Here is a 6654-nt window from a genome sequence, read left to right on the forward strand (position 1 = left end):
CACTTCTAAAAAGAGTTTTTTTTTTTTTATATCAGTTCACAAACAATTACAAATATAAGAATATAGAAAGTTTACTTTTTATATTATTTCAGAACAGGTATAAAAAATGATTTAAACCCTTTTTTGTCCCTAAATTAAGTTCTGATGTTCAGTTTAGTCCCCGCTTTTAAAAATGTCAACCTTTAGTTCTTATGATATAAAAAATGTAAATTTATTCGTTAACAAATTTACTTAGAAAAAGATGTTTTATAGTATGATTTAATTTTTTTATTCTGATTGAAGCATTAACCAATAGATTTACATTCTATACCGATTAGAGTATTATCTGGTATAAAAATGGTCATCTTTTATATTGGTTGGAGCATTGACTGGTATAAAAAGTATGAGTTTTTTTAATGGTGGGTTTGTATTTGCTATTTACCTCATACAAATCGCATAACAATCAGATAATGTATAACAGTGGAGAACAACCAACCAACATATATATTCATTGAATGTTCTAATATTTACATCAAATATAATACAATCATAACCTCAAAAAAATCACTACACATATAATAATCTAGTAATGACTATGCATCCTAACATCATCAAGTAATGATTATACATCTAATATTTACATAAAAAATTCATAAAATACCTTACATCATCTCTATATTAAAATGAATGAAACCTACCACTCACAAACTTCCTTTAGGACCACTTGTTTCATTGAAGACACATTATCGAAAATCTACACATTGAATAGCTTGAATTAACTTATAGAAATAAATACTTAAGATGTTAGTCATAAATTGTAAATATTACCAAATTTCATGAGTCCACAACGTTTGTGAATATGATTTTCTGTATGTGTCTCATCACATAATATCCGCACTCAAAACTCTCCAATTAATACGAACACTATAAGTTAATTCATAAAATATGAAAAACTTTATAATTGTATTTCAAGAGTATAAAAGATTAACTACTTACATTTGGTGCAATAAGCATCATTTACTCTGTAAAAGTTAATTATAATTGAAATTTGTGCCTAGCATGCAACTTAGTAAAATTTAAATTAAATTATTAAAAAACTTATGATATTAGTGTACTTTTAATTCCCATAGTATTAGATTTGTTGTGTAATTAACATAAGCGAACCATGAGAGACTGTTGAGAAAGAATTATTAGCAACTACGAGTAACCCCTGTAGATTCAAACAACATTAATGTCAAATAAGTTTTACATAAATATTATTTAATTTACAAAAAAACATACTTATTATTGCAAAATAAGGTGTTAAGTATACTTGTTTTTTTTTTCTTTTCAAAATTCTAATACAATGAATAGAGAGTAATGAACTCAAAAGTATTAGCATAGGGGAAGGCCTGTAGAGGAATCAAAAGTTATAGCAAAGAAAATCACAAGCTCACAAATGAATATCTAGTCTTGTCCTACTAAGTCTTACAAAGGAATCAAAAGCGGTACCAAATTTTCTCCTTCAAAAAAACTACAACAAAGTGCTATAACCCTAAAAATAGGACAAATACAAATTTAGAATTAACATACAATGATGACAAAGGTCTAAACGTATAAAATAACTTTTCCTATCAGATAGTCTTACAAAGAACTAACCAAAACGGTGGCTTCTAGTTGCTTGATTATTGTTCCTTGATGTAATTCGAGTGTACAACAAACATCACACAAAAAAAAAATACCATTGCCTTCGCCAAAACAAAATAATAAATTATAAACATCAACACCACAACAATGTAGATATTAGGTTCAAATGCTAACCTTTTTTAATGAAGAAAATGTAGAGGGACAAGACCACGCGACAGCCCTAGTGCTAAATATACCACGTGACGACAATGATAACACAACACCAAATGAAGATGCCTAAACACCCTTATGAACGACGCACAGAGTGAATACCCTAAGGCACAAATGCACGACAACGCCCAAACACCCTCGTGAACACGAGACGTTCTTGTAGCGATGACGAACAGAAATGAGGACAATAACGAGAAAGAGTGGAGAAAGGAGAGCAAATGTGCTAATGCAAATGAATGGAGGGGAGCGAAATGAGAACAAGAATGAGGAAATGAGAATGTGAATGAGTAAAATGGAGAAGGCGAACTCACTAGAGAAGGGAACTTGAAGTTATCACTACAAAGGCATGATTACTAAAAAAAGGAAAAGGATAAAACATTCTACATTGGTTATAGTGAGTAACCAATATAGAAAATCATATCTACCATTTTCTATATCAGTTGTAGGTCTAATCGGTAGAAAAAATATTTGTAATTTATTACAGCTTTGCTACCACACTACTTTCTATACTAGTTTTAGGTATAACTGGTATAAAACAATTGTGTGATTTATTACAAATTTTTCACTGCATCAATTTCTATTCTTAGTCTAATTAATATAGAAAAACTTTTCACATTCACAAAATTGTAATCACGTCTACAAAAAATTCTTAAAATTATCGATGAAATTTTACCGACGAAAATCTGTCGAAAAATCCGTCAGTAATGCATATTTTACTTACCGATGAATTTTTCTATCAATAAAATGCATATTGCACTTATTGATGAATTTTTCCATTAGTGATGCATATTTCACAATAGAAAAATTCGTCGGTAAAAAGAATGGAAATTTTTTCAATCGTTTTTTTACTTACCGACGAATTTTCTTATCAAAAATTTCGTAGGTAAAATCCTTCGGTAAATGAAATATATATTATCGACGAAAAATCTGTCCGCAAATTCGTCGGTAAAATGAGCGAGAACTTTTCTGCTCATTTTTCTTCTCTATCTGCAAGACAAGGTTGTTATATATTCTCTCTCTGTCGCATTTTTTCCTCATTTGCGCAAGGGGGATTCTTCTTCTCTTACTTTCCTATCTCACCATCGTAGTTATAAGGCAAGTTGCCTCCATCTCTGTTTAATCTTTAATCAGGCTGTCGTCTCCGTCTCCATTAACGACATCGCATTTGAGGTCTTCTACTCCATCTTTTTCTTCTCTAGCATGCATAGAGAAGGGGTAATGTCCCTATTATTTCTCTGTCACGGAACTATGGAACCATATAATTCCACCACCATGTAATGTCTTTGTTGTTTGCTTTAAGTCTGGCTAAAGACAAATGTCACAGTCCTTATGATTAGAGGCGCACCCTGAATTATTTGGCGTGAGCGTTATTTATGTATTTTGATGAATTCTTTCGTCTGAATGGATAAAAATAAAAGAAATAAGAAGGAGAACAAGGAAATAAGATGATCCAGATCGCGATATTTACGGACGGATTTTCCACCGATAATTACCGATAAATTTTTCTTTCGATAATTACAATTGATTTTTTTTTGTAATTATTGACGGATTTTACTGATGAATTTATTGACAGAAAAACTTATCGATAATTACTAATGAATCAATAAAATTTGTCGACAAAATTACCAATCAGGATTTTACCTACGAATATTTAACCATTGGTTAGTCGTTGATAATTTTAATTTATCAATAAATTTCATACATTTTCAACAGATTTTGATCATCAATAATATTAATTTTTCTTATAATACTAATAAATTTAATCAGTATGAAAACATATATTTTTATAATAATGCTTATACGAAATTAAAATAATAGTTATTTTTGGGGATAGAAATGTAAACACATCAAAGAATTAATAATTTATTCAAATTCGATTTATTGCTTGTTTAAATTTATTTTATTTAAATAAATGCAGAGAACTTAAACTTTCATACTTAATATTTAAATGAGCTGTGCCCCTATAAAAGCTTGACAGTAAAAATTGATGAGTAGCAGGTCATGTATACCATGAAAATTAAAAATTCATTTTACTTAGCTTTATAATGTTTTGAGTTAAATTAAAGTAAGACTTTAATAAATAATAAATAACATTTCAGTATACTATATGGATAAAGTTAAAAAAATAATTTAACATTTTTATAAAAGAAAAATCAATTTAGTTATAAATAAGTTAAGTAAACAAAAATTAAATTTAATTTGGTTTTTAACTTGTCAAATTCAGTTTTTTTAATTAAATTAAATTAGCTAAGCTTGAGCCATCAATTTCTTTATAAGGCTAATTAAAACTTTCAGACTCAAATTGTTTGCATCCACACAAAATATATATTTTCTTTCTTGTTCTCCTTTATTACTCAATTTTTGAAATTTTGAGGAATTCTTTATTAGTACTCAGCAATTACTGTCTTTCAGGGAGCAGTTTTAACTTGTGAAATGCCCCGAATGGAATCACTGGTATTACAATTAAGAAACGCATCATATTTTATCCTTTTCTCCATGTGATGAAATGCTATCTTTTGGTAAAAAAAATACATAAAAGTTAAAATAATCTAAAATTAACTTCATATAAGGGGTTGAAGCTTTTAACTCACCAACCCATTTTAGCACATCCTGTTTGTTAATTGATAGATCAGATATGAAAAAGGTTAACCTGTTTTTTCAGAATAAAAATTAAAAGAAAAATAGTTTAAAATTTTTTGTTATATTATTTGAAAAATATAAATATATAATAATAGTATGATTCAAATTAGTAACACTTACCATTTAAATTCGTTACTATATATTAAAATTCACAAAAATGTTTTTCAAACTTCAATTGTTAATCTTGCGGTTACAAAAGAAGAAAGAATGAAATATTTTATTTCTTATTGAATGATAAAGAGAGAGTACAATTGATATATATAATTGTTCAGAGCAATATAAAAAAGGAATATAAGTATAAAAATATATGAACATAAATGCACAGATATGAACAGAGAATAAAATAATTCCAATATCCCCCTCAAGGTGCAGCATATATATCCTTAATGCTCAGTTTGGACAACAAAGATTGAAATTGTGGTGGATAGTATGAATGTCTGCAAGTTGTGATGAAGTAGAAATAGGCAGGAACTTAATTACACCAGCTTGAACTTTATCCCTTATGAGATGACAATCAATTTCAATGTGCTTTGTCCTCTCATGCATGGCTGGATTTTGTGCAATTCATATAGCATATTGATTGTCACAAAATAGAGGAATTGGTTGTGGCAGAGGTTGTTTCAAATCATGGAGCAAATACAAAAGCCATTGAATTTCACATGTTGTGGAAGNTAAGGCTCTATNTTNTGCTTCAGNTGATGATCTAGATATAGTATCTTGCTTCTTGGATTTCCAGCTGATTAAGGATGCACCATAGAACACATTAAAACCAGTCACAGACCTTCTAGTATCAGGGCAAGCAGCCTAATCAGAATCACTAAAAGCCTTGAGAGAATGTTCTGTGTTGGAGGGAAAGAATAATCCTTGTCCTAGATTTTTCTTGATATATCTCAGGATCCTTATTGCTGTTGCACAGTGATCTTCCAAAGGATTGGAAAGAAATTGAATGAGAGTACTAACAGCAAAACATAAATTCGGTCTTGTGTTGGTTAGATATAATAACCTGCCAAGAAGTCTTCTATAGGCTTGCACATCTGAATAGGCTTTTCCTTCTGTCTTGAAAAATTTTGTGTCTGGCTGTATGGGAGTAGAAACAGGTTGACATCCCAATAATCCTGCATCTTCTAATAACTCTAAAGCATACTTTCTTTGTGACAAATTAATGTCATGTTGAGATCTTGCAATTTCTAAGCCAAGAAAATACTTGAGTTGGCTTAGGTCTTTAATTTTAAACTTTGCATTCAATAGAGCCTTCACAGTTTGGATTTCCTGAGTGTCATCACCTGCCAAAACTATATCATCTACATAAACAAGTAAGATGGTGATATGAGCAGAATCACTTTTGACAAAAAGTGAATAATCTGATTTTGATTGTATGTAGCCCAAAGAAAGTAAAGTAGTTGTCAACTTGTAATTCCATTGTCTAGAGGCTTGCTTGAGTCCATATAAAGACTTCAACAACTTGCAAACTTGGCCTGGTTTTTCTGTTTTGTAGCCAAAAGGAAGAGACATGTATACCTCTTCATCTAGATCCCCATGTAAAAAAGCATTATTTACATCTAGTTGATGTAAATACCAATGTTTGGAAGCTGCTAAAGCTAGAACCAATCTTACTATTGTGAGTTTGACAACAGGTGAAAAAGTCTCAAAGTAATCTAAGCCTTCCTGTTGTGTGTAGCCTTTGGCTACTAACCTTGCCTTATATCGTTCAATACTCCCATCAGCATGCCTCTTTATTTTGTATACCCATTTACATCCGATAGGTTGATTTCCATTAGGTATATCAGTCAAAACCCAAGTTTTGGTATTTTCTAAAGCTGCAATTTCTTGATCCATGGCATTTCTCCAACAATCATGTTTGATGGCTTGGTTATAGGTTTTGGGTTCACTAACTTAGGAAAGATTCAAGACATGATTTATGAAGAGATGATAATGCATCATATGAGAGATATGAAGAGATAGGATATAAGGTACTTGTGGATGACTGACTAGCGGAAGAAGTAGATAACATGTTGCAATGATAGTCCTGCAAATAAGATGGTTTATGTGTTGGCCTGGTTGATTTCCTTTGTGGAGTAGTAGTGGCAGGTTCAACAGAAACAGGTTGAGAAGAAAAACTAACAGGGTCTGGAACAATAGAAGGAGGAGATGTAGGTGGTAAAGAGGGTTTATCAGTAACTTCTGAGAAAAGAGGTGATG

Source organism: Vigna radiata, chromosome 11, assembly GCF_000741045.1.
Source record: "Vigna radiata var. radiata cultivar VC1973A chromosome 11, Vradiata_ver6, whole genome shotgun sequence".
Lineage (NCBI taxonomy): Eukaryota > Viridiplantae > Streptophyta > Magnoliopsida > Fabales > Fabaceae > Vigna > Vigna radiata.